This window comes from Sparus aurata, chromosome 22 (genome assembly GCF_900880675.1).
Source record: "Sparus aurata chromosome 22, fSpaAur1.1, whole genome shotgun sequence".
NCBI lineage: Eukaryota > Metazoa > Chordata > Actinopteri > Spariformes > Sparidae > Sparus > Sparus aurata.
The window spans coordinates 5,317,868-5,340,591 of record NC_044208.1 but is presented as its reverse complement, the minus strand read 5'-3'; the positions used below and the strand labels follow the sequence as shown (position 1 = coordinate 5,340,591).

General features: G+C 42.4%; 1 long non-coding RNA gene across 1 annotated transcript; it reads left to right on the top strand.

The window, feature by feature from the left end:
• Positions 1–11,553: 11,553 nt before the first annotated feature.
• On the top strand, positions 11,554–13,871 carry LOC115573639 (uncharacterized). The gene is made up of 2 exons (XR_003982316.1): positions 11,554–11,870; positions 13,684–13,871. It is a non-coding gene; the product is annotated as an uncharacterized LOC115573639 (long non-coding RNA).
• Positions 13,872–22,724: the final 8,853 nt, after the last annotated feature.

Sequence of the window (22,724 nt, the reverse complement as noted above, 5' to 3'; positions counted from 1 at the left end):
ATATCTCTGCCATTTCCAACACCATCTGAGACTGACAGTAGAAGGGCTCATCTTTTAAAATCATTTCCGAGTGGATTTCTACCAGCAAACACCCATAAAACTTCCCTCCTCTGCAAGTTGGGGATCCCTCCTTGCACCCAGACTCTGGCTCCACCCTTTCAACTCACTCTTGTCCTTTCAATTAATTCTTACCCATGACCAGTCTCATCTCCTCCGACATGGCAGGACAGGGCCGGCTGTGATGGATGTGACATTAACGGGAAATGAAGCCAGGGAGATGCGACGCCCCAGTCCAATAGTGGCATTTGTCACTGCCCTGGTCATGCAGATTGGGCCAGCCTTGCACACTGACTAAGATTAATGATGACGGTGGCCCTGTCTTTGTCTCCCTGTGTGGCTTCCCCGAGCACAGCACCGTCTCCAAACATGACCCCTCTCATATTGACCCCACACAGATCAGAGACACAACATATACCCCGACATGTAAATATTGGCATCACTTTCTTTCACATTAACTCTTAGTTAGTGGTGAAGGAGGTCAAGATGTTGGTTTTCCTAAATTCACTGAGAAATATCTGATTTCAGTCTGTGTGTTCCTTCTAAGAGTACCATTCAGCCATAAAGACCGGAGAGACAGAAAGGGGAAATAACCCCTAAAAACTCAGAGCTGGTTTAAAGGTGTATTGTGAAGCAGCAGGACTGGTGTACAGTATATTGGGAGAATCACATCCTGGTTTGTAATAAAGAAATGGAATAACCTTAAGCACCATGCTCCGTTGCACAGAAAATGGCTTTTCCCTGACGGATGAGGTAGCCAAGGCAGGCTCAGATAGATGGGGGGATTGGGCCGGTTGTGTAAGACTGCGGGGATGCAGCGCGTTCCCCTGGTCATCCATCATTCGCTGACACATCCACTTATACTCGCACCACACATACATACAGATGTAATCCTCCGTTTGATCAGCAATCTGGCAATTCTTACACAACGCACGTCCTGCTCTACTCCGTCCTACATCTGTCTGTATGAATACATGATTTATACTGAATTAAAGCGAATAGCTAGTTTTGATGAGCATTTTGAAAGCATTTGAAAGATAATGTTAGCTTTATCTGCGCAACAACAGTATTAGCTGAAATAACTGTACACGTATTAGCTGCCACCACTGTGCCTTCTGATGCATATTGGCCTCATGGTCGTAACAAGCCCCCAGAGTGAGTGGATCAAAACCATCAGAGCCCTCTCATTATTTTCATGTTCACCTGCTGTTTTGTTTCTGCTGCTGGCGTTTGTATTTATTTAAAGGAGCATGCTGTAGTTTAGGGGAGTAAATGTTAATGAGAAGAGAAAGATCTGCATTGGCTGATCTTTTTTTCTACTAAATAAACAAACAAGACAAACTTTATGACTTTTCAATGACATGACTGTTTTACTTTGTTTATATGTGGCGGACCCTGCCAACTTTCCAGCTTCAAACAGTGTCCTGGCACCTTATTTTCCTCTGAGAACAGCTCGTATATTCTCTTATGTTAAAAAGAATACACATTTCTGAGTTTGCATTATTACCTCATTAATATTGTAAATATTACAATTCTGAGTTTGAATTTCTTCTACAAGACTACACAGTGCTCCTTTCACCAATAGAAATGAACTGTTTTTGATTTTCTGCTTCAATTAAAGAAAAGCAAATGGCAACGGTTGAAATTGCAGATTTGCTGAGCTCGTGTGGACTATCTGGTATGTTTTACTAGAGATTCTGTGTAAGAAGGGTGTCAGTCTTTTCTTTTCAAGTCAACAGGCTTACAGTGGAGACCAGAGACTTGGAACAGGCTGGTTGAGATCCAGGCAACACTAACAAGACAGCCCTGGATTATAAAAAACGCCTGGAGACTTAACTGAACACTGCGATTGGTCTCTACTGCACTCCAGGGCCCTCATTTATCAACATGTGTTAATGGGCATGTATGTGTGAAACTGTATCAACTACATCTAGTGCTTAAGAATGTGTGTGAATATAAGCATAGCTAATACAGCGTCTTGATTCAGAATAGGGAAAGAGCATTGCGAGTGTAACGGCATTCATTAAACAAATTCAACATCCACATACGGTCTGTATTTTCTTTGATTAATAATTACTCAATGAGTGATTTTGTCCTGTTAATAACACCCACAACTCCTAATTGGTGTCAAAATCTATAACATGTTATCGGTGACAGCTGTTTGAAAATGTAACACTGCTCATCTCACATTACTGGAAGAATTATTAAACCATGTGCTCCACAGTGGACCAGGTTTTTCAGAGACCGCTGATCTGTTTTGTTGTTTTGGCTGTTTAGGTAAAAGCATCCCGAAGCAGACAATGTGAAATTTATTGCATTTATGTTGGAGCGAGAAACTGAACATGTGAAAGCCATTCCTATCTACATCCAAGTCCGGTCCATCCTCTGTCTGTTGTGTCCTACATGAGGTTTGAGATGGAGGTGGATCAGGAAGGGGATGTTTTGTTACCATCTATGGTTAATTGGGGGCGTTCTGAATGCAAATGATCCCCAAACGTACACAGGCATGGTGGTTTGGAACATGTGGGATTTAGCAACACTGATTACATACAGGTGTGTGTATGACTGGTGTGTGCATGTTTGGTAAGTGACAATTGTTTTCTTCCCATCTACATTTTATTTGTTAGAAAGAATTTACAGTGCTGTGAAAAAGTATTTTCCCCCTTACAGATTTCTTTTGTTTTTGCTTTCTTGTCACCCTTAAATGTTTCAGATCATCAAACTCATTCTGTTTGTTTGATGAAAAAAAGGAAATCCAAACCAATCTCAAAATTAACTGTGATTAACCACATTTTTGGGGAAAGCTGAGTTCAATTTCACTAGCTCCACCCAGACCTGATTACTGCCAGACCTGTAGAATAAAGAATCACCCATGAAGAAGATGTCTGATAACATGAAGTCAGCTAAAAGACCTCAAAAAGCAACAAATCATGCCCAGATCCAAAGAAATTCAAGAGCAGATGAGAAACATCATTGTCATTGACATCTATCAGTCTGGAAAGGGTTACAAAGCCATTTCTAAGGCTTTGGGGGTCCAGCGAACCACAGTGCAATGCAGGCCTCACTTGCCTCAGTTAAGGTCAGTGTACACGATTCAACAATAAGAAAGCGACTGGCCAAAAATGACATCCATGGGAGAGTTCCAAGGCGAAAACCACTGCTGACCAAAAAGAACATAAAGGCCTGTCTTGTTTCTACCATAAAACATCTTGATGATCAGCAAGACTTTTGGGAAAATATTTTGTATGCAGATGTTACAAACCTTTTGGACCTTTTTGGAAGGTGTACACCCCGTTACATCTCGCGTAAAACTAATACAGCATTTCAGAAACAGAACATCATACCGACAGCAAATTGTGGTGGTGGTAGTGTGATCTTCTTGGACTGCTTCAGGACCTTGACGACTTGCAATAATTTTTGGAACCATGAATTCTGCTCTCTACCAGAAAATCCTGAAGGAAAATGTCTGGCCATCAGTTTGTGTCCTTAAGCTGAAGCGCACTATGGCTCTATAGCAGGACAATGATCAGAAGCACACCAGCAAGTTCACCTCTGAATGGCTCAGAAAAAAATAAATGAAGGTTTTGGAGTGGCCTAGTCAAAGCCCGGGCTTGAATCCAATTCAGAAGCTGTGGCATGACCTTAAACAGGACATTCATGCTCGAAAACCCTCCAATGTGGCTGAATTAAAACAATTCTGTAAAGAAGAGTGGGCCAATATTCCTCCACAGCAATGTGAAAGACTCATTGCCAGTTATCGCAAACGCTTGATTGCAGTTGTTGCAGCCATGGGCGGCACAACCAGTTATTAGGTTTAGGGGGAAATTACTTTTTCACATAGGGCCAGGTTGGTATGGATAGCTTTTTTCCCTTAATAACTGAAACCATCATTATAAAAACTGCATTTTGTATTTTCTCAGGTTATCTTTGCCCAATGATAATCAAAACAGAAGAAATCTGTAAGGTTGCAAATACTTTTTCACAGCACTGTAGAATTGTTTTTACAAAGTGTTGATAATGAGGGCTGTGGATTTTCTTTCTCTCAGTGGAGTCATTTGGTTGGTTTCCAGAATATTTCAACACTGCATGTTCATTTACCAGACTTAACCAGTAACTTCTGCTCAAATAAATGTAGTGTTGCTAGAGGTTACATTTTCTCCCTCTGTAATATAATTGATCAGCGAATATATCAAAGCTAGTTAACTATCTTTATAGCTCTTTGTTCTGAAGCATTTGGTACATTTTCTGATTGGAATTTAAAATGTGACTTGTTGCGAATTACACTACCCAACAATATATACCTAGACCAGGGCTCTTTGTCATATTTCAGGCCAAGGACGCTTTGATAGACAGACACAGCAGCGATCCACCAAACTTACACTTGTAAAATTGTGTTGTGTATCAGATATCAATTACACAACAATAACACGTAGGGCCACCTATAGTGCCATGTAAAAACAAGTCAGCATAACTAATGGTGGGTGTTTGTCTCACCCTCTGCACTGGTCCAATGGTGACTGAAGTGGAGACTGTGTCTCCTGTCGTGGCTCACAAGAATGTGCGTACACTGGGGGGTACTACTACAGATAAGGTGTTTTAATAATACGTAGTTAGCTGACTTGTTCATCTTTATGGACAGTTTCCTTACAGTGATTTAAGGTACAGTTCGGTTAACTTGCTCACATGATGGCAACAGGAGTAACATGTGGACTAAACATTTGTTTTTTCACCAGTGTCCAAGGTGGTTTCAAATCTAGAGTTATCCAGAGTTATTGAGTTTGATATCAAGCTTGATTGAATTGGAGTGGACTATTGTCCTTGGCAGAGGTATAGACTCTACTGTGTTTTCATATAATCATCTTTGCTAATATGTTGGATTTATGTTCATTTCTATTTTCAGGCATATTTACAATAAAAAAAAAAAATGTGGACCCCGTTGCAAAGCGGAACTCCTGCTGAACACCAAGGCCTTAGACAACATTTAATAGATTACATGGATAAAAATATATATTTATAAATATATTTTCACTTATATATACTTATCACTGAGTCTGTAGCTGAGTCTGTTTCAGTGAGGCTGGAGCAGTCACTGCTGCTGCATGTGTGAAGAACTCATTATCATTCATGCATATTTGTAAATCTCTCATGCATGCGTCCAGCACATCCCAGATGCTGTGGGGTCATCCGCCTGCACACATCCCCTGCTGTGAGGAGAACCAAGTCTTCATGCTGCTATCACTCACACACACACACACACACACACACACACACACACACACACACACACACACACACACACACACACACACACACACACACGCACACACACAGTAAGCTTAACCCATAGCTAGGATTTTTTATTAAAATTTTTCTGAACCTCTTACCAATTTTTATTCCTCTACTTCTCACCTCTTCTTTTAACAAAACAAATATCTATATGCTCAGAAGGTTAAGCAGCTTATTCAACAATCTCTGGATTGGCAGTTCAATCCCTTGCTCCTCATGTACACATGCCAAATTGTCTTAGGGCGAGACATCGGGCCATGACAAATTGACCAGGTCAGCCAGTGTCAGGCTGTTGGTAGCCATCCATGGCCCTAGTTTTTTGCAGTGTCCCTGAACTGTTGGCACTTATCAGCCTCCCCAGCATGTTGAATCAGCAGGGGTAAGGCCATGCAACATTTGACCATCATCGCTGCTCATTGTTTGATGTCAGTTTGGTGTGTCTGGGCCCTGAGTTGCTCCAGATTGAAAGGCCAGCATCTTGAATGGCAGCTCCATGAGTGGGTGTGTGTGTGTGTGTGTTAACGGGTGAAATTGGCCAAGTGCTTTGGCCATTATGGTATAAAACTACTACATAAGTGAAGTCCATTTAGAATTTAAGAAAAATAAAAGCCGACTCCTTTCAGGACTCCATTGCTCTGGCTGTGCTGAGCAGCACTTCTCCCCCTGCTACATCCAACCTGCTCTTGACCCTCAATGGGTGCTGGTTGAACTCCGTCAGAGCATGATAGTGGCGAGGGATGGGTTTGCTTAGCATTCTTGATCCATTTGCGGAGGGCAGATCGATCTCCTGCTCCCCAAGCTGCATTCCCCCATGTGGTTGATTTGGCGCCGTCATGTGCACTGCAGCACACAGGAGGAGGGGGGATGACAATGTGTCCAGTGGAGTTTGGGAAAAGGTAAACAGCAATGCCTGCCAAGAGGGCCCAGGGGAGCAGGCCTAATGTGGCCGGGGTGGTGGAGCAGATAGCTCCCTCTTCATCCCCAGGGCATATGAATGTTGATTAAACATGTGCTCAGCCTTGGATATTGAGTAATTGGACGTGGAGCAAATGTCAAGCGTTTGTTAATTTCAGCGTTATGCAGGGGTTTTATGGTGTGTGATCAGTGGAGGGAGCTGAGCTGAGGGGCCTAACAAACACACCCCTAGTTTTACAAGTCAAACTTCTGAGTCCTTGTTCTTTAAAAACGCAACCATGGTATAACAACATTTAAACACAATTCATAAAAAAGTAGTTAGTATCTCCCTCCCTGCTACAACTTTATGCCGCATGTGACAGATTAAATGGGCACCAAAGGAACACTTTAACTTTTGGACCAATAATGCTAGGCATTAAAATGAGAGGATCAATATCAATTTCAAGTTTGTCCATTGAGTATATGAATGTATCAAACAGTGTATGAGGTCAAATTAACACAAACCTAATTGCAATTTAGACCTACAACAGATTCATGACTGAACCAAACTTCATGAATGTTTTTTGTAAAATAAAAGTAGTATGTGTTCCACTTATTCCATCACAGAATGGAATTGATGTAAACTTCTGACCATGACTCACATGTCTCTAAAGTCTTCTTTTAAATGCTATCAAAAATGACACAGACAGTTTCTATCTACAATATCAGACAGATATCAAGTGCCTCACATGATTTTCAGAGGTAAGTCTGCAATGTTACTGAATATCTTGCTGTAGTTTGTACTATATGTACAACATTTCTTTTTTGCTCAGTGTATGTATCACATGCCACCCAACGGAACATGTGCATACAGTTCTAATTAAAATGAGTACACACTGAATACTTAAAGCCCCTGTACGGAGTTTTTAACTGGATATGCAAAAGTCTCTGGTTTCTGCTGATGTGTCTCTGTTACCTACAACAGCAAATGAGCCCATCAGCGTGAAGATATGCTATTTCTAAGTAGTCTAAAGGGGCGTTCAGACCGAACGCGATAGACGCGAATGGAGCGGCTACTCTACATTGAAAATCAATGTAAATGGCGCGATTACACGCGATTCAGGCGACGGCGGCGCGAATGGAGCGTCTGGCGCGGCGCGAATGAAGCGTCTGGAGCGTCTGGAGCGTCTGGCGCGGCGCGAATGAAGCGTCTAGCGCGGCGCGAATAAAGTTGAAAATATCCAACTTTTCGAGCGGCATCGCGCCGCGACATCCAATCAGCGACGAGTTCAAGCCGACGACGTCACTTCCATCACGTACGGTTGTTTACGGTTGCTCAGGGCAACGGTGGAGGAGAAGCTAGTTGTAGCTCACCTCAGACAGATGGACAGGCGCTCCACAGCTGAGATGCAGCGCCTGTAGTTGGTGTCCAGGCGGGAGATCCTGGCACCGACCCGAGCTAACAGGTCCTCGAACTGGGCTCCAGTCAGCCTGAGCTACCGCTGGAACCGGTCGTCATCCAGACGGAGCTCCTGGAGGAGACAGTGAAATTCCCCCAGCTCTGTGTGTCTTCGGAGGACTTCATGAACCCAGACACGACGGCGGGTGGTTTTCCGGCGTTTCTGGGACTTGTACAGCAGGTACAGTACAGCAACGGTGGTGATATCAGCCATGATAGACGTGGAAAGACAGCGGGTTGAGAAATACCGGCTCAAAAATGAGCGGGCAAGCGGGCAAGTGCGAATGAAGCGAATGACGCGAATGACGCGAATAGTCCAAAATGATCACGCGGCGCGAATGGAGCGTCTGGCGCGGCGCGAATTAAGCGTCTGAAGCGATTGTATTCGCGTCTATCGCGTTTGGTCTGAACGCCCCTTAATTCTATACCTCTGAAAGGCCTTGGTCGGGTCGGACCATTGACAAAACGATTTACGGCAGTCAGACCGGAACTGACGACATTCAGGATACGGCATAGCTGTTTTGTTGCTACGCTAGCCAGTGCTAACCGAGCTAAAACTTTTGTCATGGCTGATAATGAGACAAAGAAAAGAAAAAGAATTCGAACCGAAGACCAACGAAAGGCCAAGAGGGAATCCGATCGAGCTAGGGCTAAACACGGATAAACATTGGCGATTCCTTCCAGAGATGGAGAGAGTTGCGGGGCTTGCAGGGAGGGTCGGATCCAGAATTTGCCCGATTCCTCCTAGACAGGTTTGTAAATTTTATTTCATTTATGAAATGTAATGCGGGACGTAGTTTACAGCAATACATGAATTTATGTTGTTACAACACAGCTGGCTAACGTTACCACTAGATTAGCTCTTGATACTACACTCGTGAAAACGACAACAAACGTCTTAGATCACGCATCCATTTCAGCTGTGTGTATCAGCCCAGCCGACCTGCAATGATGCATCGGTAATATCCTCTGTCATTATAAATGATTCAGTTTCTTACTCAGAACAAAACATCCATCACAATCACTGTGACTTTGCTGTAACGCTAGCTCTGTAGCACCGTGGGTAATATATATAGCTGGGAAATTGCAGCGCAACAGCAGCATTCACCGGTGGCATATTATATTAAGTAGAAATACAAATAGACACATTACCTCGTCCATATGCACGCTGCAGATAGCTGCTAAAAACAAACAAAAAAAAAGTTTTCAAAGCAAGTCCTGTCGTCCCTTGACGTTTCCAAAACAAATCTACACGCGCCGGCCAGACAAACGTCTTCACGACAGTGGGCGCTAGAGCTCATGGGAAATGCAGTCTTCATTCCGGCAAAACACTACCGCTTTCGTCCAGTGGGGCCGCCAAAATCAACACTAAATGAAAAGTCTGTACAGGGGCTTAAAAAACAGTGCTTTTTAACCAATCAATTATTTGGAAAATGGCATTATAATTCATAGAAGATCCTGTGGAGCTCTGTGCATGGATCATGTTCCATAACTCCAGTTCAGGTGGGCCCCTCTCATACTTTTCATTTTATTTCCCCTGCTGACCACAAGCAATGTCAAAGCCATTTCAGTGTGCTCTCTGATATCATCTTACAGCAGAGAAAGTATTCTGGCTACACAGTCGCAGATTGAGTTGATAATGGGAAATACTAAATACTGCATATGCCTGTAAATATAAGCACACATGTGCTTTACAATATGTTAATTATGTAAATCAAAACATATCGTTTGTAAATACCATTTTATCGTGGTAGCAATGCTAACCTCTGTTAGTGTAAAGATGTGCCCCCAGCTTCTGAAATTTGGCATTAATTGATTTAATGTGAATAGGTACTCAATAGTACCGAAGTCATTTGGTTGGTAACCTTAAAAGTACAGGGTCCAGTACCTAACCCTAAATCAGATCACTTACAGAAAAGAATGTGGACAGTTTGTCTCTCAGATTTGAGTTGAGAAGCAAATCTGATTTGTTTGCAGTCTGAACATGTCATAGTCCTGATCCGAGCTGCTGTAAATCCTGTTTATACTGTATCCTGCCCCAGTCTGCTGTCCAGCCGTGTGCGATAGAAGGCTTGATCTGAGGTCTGTTACACATTAAGGACTGAAAATGTGATCTGTAAAGATACTGTAACCATTTTGCATGATGACATCCATCCATCTTTACAGTTTGACAGATTTTATTGTACACAATAACAACACTACAATGCTGGAGTATCCCTAAAACCACAGGTCTCATTGCTGTTTTGTTTTTTTATTTATATTTTATTTATTTAGAAAAAAAAAAACCCTGTAATTCCCACCAGCCACAGTTCTGCTATGATCACTGCTCATATTAGCAAATATTAGCATGCATGCTTAAGGATGGTGAATATGGCGAATATTACCTGCTAACCATCAGTGTATTAGCTGAGCTTTGGCAACTGTTGTTTGACAAAAACAAAGACAAAAAATCCAAAGAAACTTTTCCCAGTGGGAGTGATTTGGACCTTGTGTTGAAAACTGTGTCAAGAGAAAAAAACTATTGTCATTGTTCATTAAAGCACACTGACACTATTTTAAAGCAGACCGTGCCAACATACAGCCTCACACAGCTGTTAGCATGGTGCATTCTCTCGTCTAAGCGCAGAAAAGAAAAAAACTATTCTAGAAAGCAGCTTTGCACTTTGATACATTTGCTCAGTTTCTCCTGTTTCCAGTATTTTTGCGTAGCTGTACTTCACACATGCAGGCATGGTGGTTGCCCCAGAGATGAGGATGACTTTCTCCACTCATCTGAGACAGACTTTCATCATGTTAAACAATATGCGACACAACATCTTTTAAATGGTTTTCCATCTAGAGAATAGCAGCAGCACTCATGCACACCTTTAAGCACTAGCGGGTATGGGGAGCCCTCCCCCAGGCAATGTTAGCAGCTAGCTCTGCCTCCTGAGGTACACGAAATGAGGAAAGAAAAGCTCTACTTCCACCTGCAGAACTCACGTTTCCATCATCTGTATTGTCTTTGTAAAGTGTGCTCTAAATGTGAACCCTGGGCTTGCTTTATTTCTCCCAGTCCAATCTAATGAGCATCATCTCTGTCTAGGGATGCTGGCAGAGGCTCTCAAGTCTCCTTTGTGTGGCTGGACAGGTGTCTAACTGAATGATGAATGACCCTGTTTCTCCCCACATAATTGGCTCCTCGCTGTTTGGCCTTAGACTGGCTACATGTCTGCTGGGCAGCCACCTCCATCTGTCAATCACCGACCTGCTGCTGCCTGGCTGGACCTCTGATAGCTATGCTAATGCATAGTGCTCACGCCCCATTGGCTGAACCTGTGCTGGTCCAAGCTAATCCATTAAAGCTGTGACAGTAATAATCTCCCCCCAAACACAGGGTTCCCAGTGTGCTAAACGTTATTTGACCGTTCCTGTCACGTTAGTGCTGCCAGGCGCACCGGTGAGGTGATGGATGAGCCCGGCCCCGGCCCACTCATTCATCACCTGCTGACTTGTGTTTGTGTGCTTTTTAAAAAATAATTTAAAGCTTTCTGCGATTTTTGACTTAGTTCAATTAAGAGTTGTCCTCCCACCTGCATATTACTGATATTACTGCAACTGTGTGAAAGCCATTTCTTTATTTCCAAAGATAAGACTTGTACATTGTATGAATGTTATCATTGGTAAGAGTAGAAGTTTCTATGATGAAAAATCAATAACTGGGATCAAACGCTCTGTTAAGTTATAATGCCAAATGGACTGGCTGACATGTTTATGTTTGGGAGTAATTGCACTGGCTCACCGTGATAGATGTAATCAGCATCAAATGGCCCCACCTGACAAGACCAAATATACAGCCTGTGCACTCTGCAGCACACCCATTAACTCCACTGGTTTATTTTGCTTTCTCTTTCAGCAGCTGTGGAGAGAAGGTCAGGCTGCTTCCTTCAGAGAGTCACAGGCAGTTTTCCCACCTGTGAAGGGAATCTTTTGGCTTGTTTGAAATAAGTTAAAAACCAAGTGAAGCCATCAGGGAGATATTACTGCATTTTTAGACTGATATTCAGTAATGCAAATTATATTCCCAAAATGTATGTAGATTAAATGCTGTCCCTATTGAGGACCTCACAAATATATTTTTCACCCCTACATATTCTTATGGCTGGACCTGGATCTTTGGATAACTTTTCATCGGGTAGGTATTGATTTTTCAATTATTTGGCTTTGGGTAGTCATGGTTTTCACCATTACAGACTTTAGCTTACTTGGGATTGTGTATTAACAGCCACAATCCTTTTTATGATATATAAAAGTCTGAGAGAATGATGCCGTCCATGATCGATTGACTAGTGGAATATCTCCCCTTGCTCTATGCCTCATGTTGCTTTTGGGGTTTTTTGCCTTTCATTTACTTTGTTATGAAGCATTTTTGTGCATGTGAAAGGTCGGCAAAATGACAAAGCCCAAAGTCTATGCCAAAGGGAGTTACTCTCCTCCACAGAAAACACTGCTCCTGCACTGCCTGAAACGCCTGGTTTTGAGTTGAGCCTTTACTTCTGTAACTTATGCGCGTCAGTATGTAACAGTAATGTGTTTTTTGAAAATTATGTTAAGTATGTAAACCTATTCTACTAGGACCCCCAAACAAAAGTATTGACCTGAAAATAAGTGTAATATGTACTATTTAAGGTTTAACAAAAAGCGATCATGGTAAGCTGCATTACAGTAAAGTGATGTCATTTTCTGAACTTAGCAGATTATTGTTCTTGTTCTAATACTTGTCTTTACTACTTAGTCATTATTAGTATGTGTTATATATATATATATATATATATCTATATATCTCTTATATATATTATATAGATTATTATATAATATGTATTCTATATCTATCTTTCTCTCTCTCTATCTCTCTCTCTCTATCTATCTCTCTCTCTCTCTCTCATCTCTCTCTCTCTCTCTCTTCTCTATCTCTATCTCTCTCTCTCTCCCTCTATCTCTCTCTCTCCTCTATCCTCTATCTCCTCTCTCTCTTCTCTATCTCTCTCTCTCTCTCTCTCTATCCCTCTCTTCTCTCTCTCTCTCTCTCCCTCTCTCCCCTATCTATCTCCTATATCACCCTATCTCTCATAGCTCTCATATATATATATATATATATATATATATATATATATATATATATATATATATATATACACTTTAAAACCAGGCGTCTTTCTGGGAACTGCCTACGTGTGCTCTACGTTGGTGCTCAGAAGAACTACAGGTCATTTCAACTTGGATGTCCCCACGTGTGGATATCTGATAAATTCATGGGGGCTGTGTCAGATTGGTTAACCAATCTTAGCCATGTGTTCAATGGTGAAAGCGTCATTTTAACATGAGGGCAGAGGATAGGCAGGAGCTGGGGCGGAATTAGCTTTAGAGAACCTGGTCGGCTATACAGAACTGTCGACAACAAACAGTGACTGGTGATGCTCACATTGCCCTCGGACGCCAACAGATACGGATTGATTTCTGCTGCAGTGAAGTTGAGTTTGGGCAGTTTTTGTTGTATACTGTCACTGACAACCACCCTGAAGCAGCACGTGTGCATTGCATGAAAGATTTACTTTTGGCTTGAGTCGAGGTCTGCCAGTGACCTTCTTCAGGAGCCCAGAGATAAACAGTTAAAACACATCCTAAGGACTGCGAAAGGACTTTCTGAATGTCTGTTCCCAAGCCATGAGGACGCGTAGGCCACAGCTGAACAAGAGAGAGTCTATCTTTAGTAGGTGAGGTGAGGTTTTCAAAGAGGGCTGGAGCTCCTGCCTCACACACCTGCAGCTCATCTTATCATCAGCAACAGCTTTAATACTCTGGTCTGCTCTCCACTCATTGCCAGATCATGTTTGACTACACAATGTGGGACGTGGCTGAACTGCTAGAATCTCTCTCAGTGACGTTTTGCTTGCATGTTTTCTTTGCTCAACTTCCTGTCGAACTGTGTTTTTCCTCGACTTCTCCAGTGTTGGTGTAACCTCTGAGCTCTAGCTCCTCAAGCCACCCTGCCACCCAGCCTTCTGCCCCTCTGCCACCAGGCTCTATTCCACCTTGGATCCTCGATGTCTCGCTCACCAGCTGAACCACAGCCCGAGCCTGCACCAGCTGCCTCTGCCAACCACTGCAGCTTGTGAAATAAATTCCTTTAAAACCATTCCCCTGTACTGGTTTCCACTTTTGGGTCCAGCTACAATCACCCACAAATCCCAAGACAGTCGTCACAATTAGTTTTCCTTTTACATCATGTCTTCACAGGTTTTATTGTGAAAAATGTTTTTTTTTCTCACCGCTATGAGATCTGAAGGATCAGATACCTCTAATAACTCTATTAACCCAACTTCTCCTGTCAAGACATCACATACTGAGGAATCTATCCTCAATTAGTTGAATGTGGGTGAGCAGGCCACAGTGGCTGTGTACTGGGGCCCAAAAACTTAGAGGTAGGGTCTGTAATGTTGTTCAGAAACACCTTTTGTTATACTGGGTGAAATGATCTTGCTATCCTGAGAGTATTCAATACATTATGTATTCAGAAAAAGGAACACAAATAATTGGACCTCTCTGGCACTGTAGGACTGAGAAAAATTTGACCAATCCGTGCCGTCCGGCCCGGATAGCACGGATTGGTCAGATGCATAAAGAAAGAAGTCGGACCGAGTCAACATCGGTGTGGCGTTTGAGCGGTGGAGACAACTGGGGCATGTGAAGGGCTTGAAAAGTGATGCAGAGGTTGCTCTCTTTCTGTTGGACAGGTAATTATTTGTTTTGTTTCAGGGGGATTTGTTATTTTCATGAAATATGTGAGGTTTGCCAACTTGGCTACGTTTGTAGATCGTATTAGCCCAATGCTAACGTTAGCTTCTTTGTGTGTTGTTTTTAGCCATGAGAATGGCTAATGAGTCGGCCAAGTTTCCACTGGATAGGGGTCCACTGCGTTGCAGCTCCGATCTGGTTTTGCTCCGACATCCGGCAATTCCCAACCGTTGCGGTTTGAGTCCACCACAGCGCAGTACGGTAGACAGCTGGCCTCACGATGTGTGCTAATGTCTACACGGATTGTTTTATTTTGAAAAGTAACCGGATGTAGTTTGTCATTTTGGCGCTTGACTTCCTGTCTGCTCCGTGCTAAATTCAGTTGAATTGCTGCGTCGTGCTCCGGCATCTCCTTCTCCTTGCTGAGTCCCACTAAAGGGGCGTTCAGACCGAACGCGACAGACGCGAATACAATCGCTTCATTTGCGCCGCTTGATCATTTTGGACTATTCGCTTCATTGGCTTCATTCGCGTCAAGCGCGTCATTCGCGCTTGCCCGCTCATTTTTGAACCGGTATTTCTCAACCCGCTGTCTTTCCACGTCTATCATGGCTGATATCACCACCGTCGCTGCACTGTACCTGCTGTACAAGTCCCAGAAAAGCCGGAAAACCACCCGCCGTCGTGTCTGGATTCATGAAGTCCTCCAGAGACGCACGGAGCTGGGGGAATTTCACTGTCTCCTCCAGGAGCTCCGTCTGGATGACGACCGGTTCCAGCGGTACCTCAGGCTGACCGGAGCCCAGTTCGAGGACCTGTTAGCTCGGGTCGGTGCCAGGATCTCCCGCCTGGACACCAACTACAGGCGCTCATCTCAGCTGTGGAGCGCCTGTCCATCTGTCTGAGGTGAGTTGCAGTGTCGTACAGCACCGGGTGCCCACACACAGCTACAATTAGCTTCTCCTCCATCGTTGCTCTGAGCAACCGTAAACAACCGTACCTGATGCAACTTTATTCGCGCTGCGCCAGACGCTTCATTCGCGCCGCGCCAGACGCTCCATTCGCGCCGCAGTCACTTGAATCGTGTGTCATTGCGCCATTTACATTGACTTTCAATGTAGAGTTGCCGCTCCGTTCGCATCTATCGCGTTCGGTCTGAACGCCCAGTAACAGATGCGCGTTCAAGTTTGTGGGGGTGTGGCTTTGGACGGAGCACTGACGGATGGGGAGGAGGGGTGGAACTTAGAGGAGGTGCCACTTTCAAATCTTGCTAGCTCTCTTGCTAGCTCTCCAGGATTGTAGACCCTAGCTTTAAAGGGGGTGCAGCCCGAAAAATACTTTTTTTTTTTTTCTTGTTTTGTTTTTGTTTGGTTTATTATTTGTGACTCATCAAGTTATTTATCATTATTCTTTCTTCCATTTTGAAAGCTGATCTGCTGTAAACAGCCTGCACTAATCCACTGCTGAGAGTAAAATGAAGAACTTGGACCCAAGTATCGACTCCAGATTTTGGTTGACCATCACAAGATCTGTGGCCACCTTTGAGAAATGTGCCTCGGGAGATTTTACAGTTCTTTCTACATTTTTGTAAAAAATTCTACAGATCACTTTACAAATCTGAACATATATTCCAAAAACATGTCAGGAGGTCAAGTTGAAGGCAGAGTGTTCCTTTTGAACAGAATGCTGCTTTGTTATGGCATTTCTCTGGCCAGCCTGTGAGATACTGTGATGTGAGAGGCCAGGATGCATTTCCTCTTTGAGATGAGCCTGTCAGGTTTCATCGCAGACAGAGGGCAGAGACTTTTGCCACCCGTGAGGGATTTTCACCCAGTAAGTTATTTCCATCCAAGAGAGTTTTCATTGTGGAGCCTAATTTTTTCCAGCATGAGTTCACCCCTTGACTCCATGGGCCGAGGTCTGAGCAGCTTTGAGGAGAATTGGCTGCTTCTACATGTCAGAATCACAGCACACACATCACTTGCTACTGCGGTCCACCCCAAAATCTAATCTGATAAGAGCTGAGGATTTGGTAACACGTCAAATGCTATCGAGCTGACCAGGCGCTGCTGTCGCCAGCACTGCCTGCACAATTGACGGGATACAGGCACTACTGAAATCTGAGGATGGATGGAAACGGCTCGGAGTTCAGAAATGCAGCCTGACTCAGTCATGTCCCCTACCTCAACCCCTGTTCATTTCCCTCAAGTGAGGCCCCACACGTTCCCTCTTTCTGCGCCGACCATCCATCAGACCAGACCCACACTGTGCTATTGTAACCGACCAGATGAGCTCAGCTCGGTCCCTCACAGGCATCTGACCGGAGGAAGGATCATGCCAAGAGGGTCTGAGCTGGGATCAAGTGTCTCCATAGTGTTTTATATGAGGTGGGAGGTTGGTTTCTTTTAACCGTGACCACAATTCCAGAGTGCCAGAATTCGAAAGGCCATGACAAATGACTTCATTTCCCCTTACAGAGTGGACTTGTTTAAATGAATACTAAGTGCTCCAAACAACACTGTAACCTATAATGAACAATATGCAGAAGTAGAACTACACCAATAAAACCAAGAAAAATAAACAAAGTTAAAGTATTTGTGATTTTTGTTCTTGAACAGCATGCAGAACATTTTAAAATTGATTTAGCTCAAGTTCAAAATTCAAAACCAGGGTCTTCTGACTCCATCACAGGTTTTTCGATTGTTTTCAGAGTGCAGCCATTCGCAAAGTGTGAATAAAGTGTATCAGGATCAGGCGGTGGATCTGTGACCGGTGTCGCTCCAGAGGGGAAGCATCTTTAAAATGAAGTGTAAAATATGGAGAGAATCTCTGCTGGTATGATGATGTAATCGTCCTGAGAGAGATTCAAACAGATTTCAACACTTGTAAAAGCCTCTGAACAGTTAGAAAACATCAACCTTGAACCCTTGAAATATTTCTCTTTCTTTTCCTGATAGAGCAGGTGACACTGTGCCTAAACAAGCCCTGCTGTGATTGACCTGGCAGCCTGACTGTTTGTGACAGATATGGCTAAACACTGCGGCCTGCTAATCAAAGTCACGTGTGTTTGAAGAGTTTGGCTTCAACTCTGGCCTTTAATTCCTCATTAATTTATGCTGACATATGATATCTCATTTGTCAGCACTGAGCCAACATGTGGGAGTAATTAAGTAACATGACGTTATGTTAATTTCTAACCCCATTCAAGCTAAAGTACATTAAGCATCTTCTTCAGAATCAAGCTCTGTTGCTGAATGGAAGGTGTCCACTTAGTGTGCTTGCTTGTAATAGCTTTTTGGAAGAGCTGTTGGTTTAGATTCAAACATGATTTTTGTTGACAGACATATTATTTAACACAGCCACGTTTCCCTCTACACACATACGGGTAACTGCCATGACTGCATTGTAAAAGTCCAGCATTATTTGCAGCAGTTTGTGGGCATATACTGTTTATTATGATTTGTGCTGCTTAGCTTCTCAAATTCAACTTTGTAAAGCCTTTCTATATCCAGATACCAAAAAACATCAACACTAGAAAAGCTACACCAAATGCAGGCTGTGGGAACAGTAATCTGAGCGCGAGAGTGATGTCAATTAGCAAAAGAGACTTTTTTTCTTCTGTGTGAATGTTTTGGCTGTAGGTGTATTTGCTCTGTTAGAGAACAACCAGGGGACTATAGAGCAGATGATCCTGGGAATCGTCACCATAAAGAAGGAAGTTGCAGAACCCACAGATGAACAAGGAAGTGTAGAAACACACTAAAATCCAACATATCTACGTCATACAACTTCTGGTGAAGAAATGCCTCCAGAAAATGAAATAACACACATCAGGGAGGAAGTTAACCACTGTTTTTTTTTTTTTCTCCTGCAAATGACTGATAATACTGTGATCAAACGAGGGAAATCCAACTGACTAACACTGATGAGACTGCGGTTACACCGTAAACAGGAGCCTTGCCCAAACAAAACTGAAGAAACGTGTTGATAACGGTGGTACTGAACTGAAACTGTTGGGGACAGTGTACGTGCACCCCCCATTTTATCTGGCCTCATGTGCTTATTGGACATGAGATATAATCTAGAAACCTAAAGTACACAATTGAGCTTGCTTAAAAACTTGGAACTGGAAGGGGAAAAAAAAAACAGATTGACGGAACAGTTTAATCGAGAATTACAAGACATTAAGCGTGGTGTTTCCTTGTAAAAGTGAAGAATGGGCTCTGTGTCAAATGATTGATGTCAGAATATGAAAAACATTTTCCCAGAAGGAAGAGAGAATAAGAGTAACCATGAGAAAGAAAAAAAAACGATGCATTCTGTTGGAGTCTTTGACACCAAATGAACATGTTTGAATTTAATGTTGCTCCATCTGATGTATTTCGCATGACATGTTGATTCAAACCATGTAGTGCTTTTTTAAAACGGTCCACTCCTTGCTGAATCTTATGCACCCCTAAATTTTATTTTCCTTTAGTACTTTGTTTCATTTTAACATAACTCCGTAAACCATGATAATATTCTTTTACCTTCTGAAGAGGCAAGAGGAAACTGCAGGGCTTTTCCATTGAAGATTTTGGCAAAGTCAAACTGTGCCACTCATGCAGGTACACATGTAGACGGGGCTTGAGCACCTGGTGTGTTGACCTCAGAGAGAAAATGGCTTTTTTCCTGGGGTGTTTTATTTTAGAAAAAAAGAACAGAAAAAGAATATAATTTTTTTTAGGAAAAAAGCATATATATGTGTGTATATATATATATATATACATGCTTTTTTTCATAAAAATATATATATATTTCTTTCTTTAGAGAGCTGTCTCACACAGTGTTTACCTGATGTCGTGCTTTTAATGTGAGGTTGATAACATGGATATCGATACTTTTATGGCGCCAACTGAATTTCCTTGATACTACAGAGAATCCAAAAATTGTCTTGTCATACAAAACCCAATTTCAATACCACAGTAGTTGATCTCATCAGCATCAGTCAGCCAATAAGCATGCATCATACTTGTTGTGCATGTGTATGTGTGATGTAATCTTTTGTAAACTAAAGCCGGCCCTATTTATTCTGTTGTTGCTTTGCTCGTGTCTTCGATAACTACAAAAGCAATGTTTTGGACTAACAGCCTATTTTCTTATTTTATTCTATTTTCAGGCAAACTCATACCGGCGTTTCCTTTATTCTGTGGCCCATCAGATATAGTCGGACTCCAACCTAATATTAGTGAAAGTGTTACAAGTGAGTTATGAAAAATCATACATGAATTTTAGATGGACGTGATTTATACACTTTGAAATAAATTCATAAAAAAAATGATGATTTAGTTATGTAGGTTCATGCATAACTAAGGGGTTTTCTACAATGTACTTGTTAAAAACACACATTGTAATTTGGTATATGTATAACTGTATGTACAGTATGTTCTATGATTGTGTACCATGACAAACTACAAACTTTTAATTTCATCATGCAACCCTTTTTTATAATTTACGTTTACATTTAGGGCATTTAGTAGACGTTTTTGTTGAAAGCGACTTACATTAAGTACATTTGTTACAAGAGAGAAACCACAACATATCACTGTTGATGGAGTAAAAGAAATATAGAAACAATTGTCAAGTCCTCATCTGAGGATCATAACTGCTATTTGTCAAAGAGTTTTTAAGTGCATAAGTGCTATGATAGAAGTGCTAATGAATGAATTATTTTTTATGGGGGGGGGGGGGGCGTGATGCTATGCGGGGTCAAGGTGAAGTCTGATAATGATCATTAAATTACATTGATACCTTAATCAAAGATTTGAATGAGCCCGTTTCTGTAACTAAAGACAGACTTCATATTTAGATACTGGTTTCAACTATATTCAATCTGCCTCTGACTGGAAAGCTCGTCAGTATGAAGGTTTCCATTTCTCCCATTTCTAGATTTCTCCCAAACTCATTAGTTTGGTGAGTTTAGAGCGAATTGGGTCCCATTTTATAATTGCAATAGCAATAAAACAATACTAGTGGTGAATTTCTATGAAGAAAAGAAGGAGAGTTGGGTTGGTGGGTGGGGGCAGAGGGGTCGGCGGTTGCAGGGAAGTGCTAACTTTAGTGTGAAGGGCTGTCACACAGGCTGGACGACAGTGGCAACAAAAATGTCAGGTGAAAAACCTGGGACGACATGTGTCACTTTGATTCCAGAGCAGAGGCTAGGGCTGCAAGTTCAGTGTCCAGCGTGCCTGTCCGAATCCTCCTCTGTGTCCCCCTAATCTGAAGGAAAACACTTACATCCAGAGCCAAATGGACAGAGCTGCAGGGGAAGAAGGGCCTGGCTGACAGAAGATCCTGATTTCTATGTAAAACTAAGGGGGTGGGACAGTAGATGGGTTTCTATTCATCTAGTGTGTGCATATGATCAGGGGAAACACTGAAACTGACAAAGATATTCAAAACACTGTAACAAAATGTTTTGCTTAATTGAGGTAGGAAAGTTGGTTTATCGTTAAAAGCATCTCTACTTTTCCAGATAAACTTAAAGATTATCTGCAATATCAAGGTTTATCTGGAAAAGTAGAGATGCATGTTTGCATGCATGCAGTTCTTACATTATAGTGTATATAATTATTATTATTATTATTATTATTATTATTATTATTATTATTATTATTATTATTATTATTATCATATGTTATTACGTGCTAAATGGGAGGGATCAAATAAAGTCCAGTATTGTACTTTTTGCTCTGACTTTGGTCTTTTTCAGCTCATGAGGGAAATCTATCTTTTATCTTTTTAGCCATATCTTTATCTTTTTCCCAGCTATACAGTGAGGTCTTAGTTACATCCTCCACGTGGCTTCATATCTGACCAATAGCATTTCAGCAGCAGGGCATTGTGCCTATTGAATTGTTCGGATTGTGTTTTATTTCAACATGTTTCCCTGATTTCTGTGCTTCTACCATGAGTGTGTGGATACAGTTTTTGTCTGTTTTAATTGTTGGTTTTATTTTGGCTTCCCGCCTGGCTCGATCTGCTCTGTGCAGCTTAACGCAGCCTCTGTGAGATTCCATCCATACTAGACTTGGTGCATATACTTACCAGAGCAGGACGTGTTATGGTGTAGCTGGTGGAACTACAAGCACTGTCCAGAATGGCACGATAAGCAAAGGAAAAATGTGATGCAGATGTGCCATGTGAAATCTGGGGGGAAAATTGTCGGTCTGTAATGGCTTAAAAAAAAAAAAAAAAAACATGGGTTGGACCCAAATGCAGGGCTCATAAATAGACCAACGGGAGTCAGGAAACCAAACAGACTAACAAAGCTAGGCAGACCAGAACCAGTCTGGGAGCAAGCAAAAAGGAAGGAGTCCAAAGTTCAGGCACTAGGTCAAAAAGGCAGGTAAAGTGGCAGGAATGCTCCGTGAAGAACACATAAGACGATCTGACAGGAAACAAGTGGAAATGTGTTATACGTATATCTGCAGGGTTGATGAGGAAAGTGGGAGCAGGTTGTAGGAGCGAAGGGACACCAGGTGACCAGGACTGGCATGAATGTCTGTGGGCATCTAGTGGACGGTTCAAGGATGGCCTGTCTGTGGAGAGAGAGGAGACGATGGCCTGGGGGAAGTGAGCGGGGGCTGGAGACAGGGACGAATCAGGCTGGGCAAAACAAAACACACAACTAGACAGCGATCATTACGCTGTGTGCTCTTTGGTTTTGTAGTACACAGTGGGTTCAATATGTGGGCGAGAAAACACTAAAGCATTTGTCAAAAGAGGCTGCAAAGCTCTGTACAGCTGAGGGGAACTAAAGACTGGTGATATTTCTGTATGGGTTCACGTCACGGAAAGTATTCCTTTCCACGTTATACATATTAATTTGCTCCATTATATATTTCATCAGTGTTGAAAATAATTGCTTTGTGCAGCTGTATAACAATAGCCTGACTGTAAGGACATGAAACCATTCGACAGAAACTCTCCCAGCTGGTGCTCTACTGACAGCATCTGAGCAAAACAGCAGGAGGGGGAGAGGGTCTGTTTTCTGTCCGAAAGACGATTCATTTTAAAGCAACATTGTGTGGAAATTTGTATTCTGTGTGATTTGGTGTGATTAAATCCCCAGGTTCCTCTAACAATTTGCCAGATGTAATATAAAGTTCTGTGCAAACTACAAATGTAACGCAGCACATTGTAACAATGTTATGTCTTCAAAACTTGAAACTTGAAACAACTCAGAATATTGACAGTATGCAAAGTAGCCGTA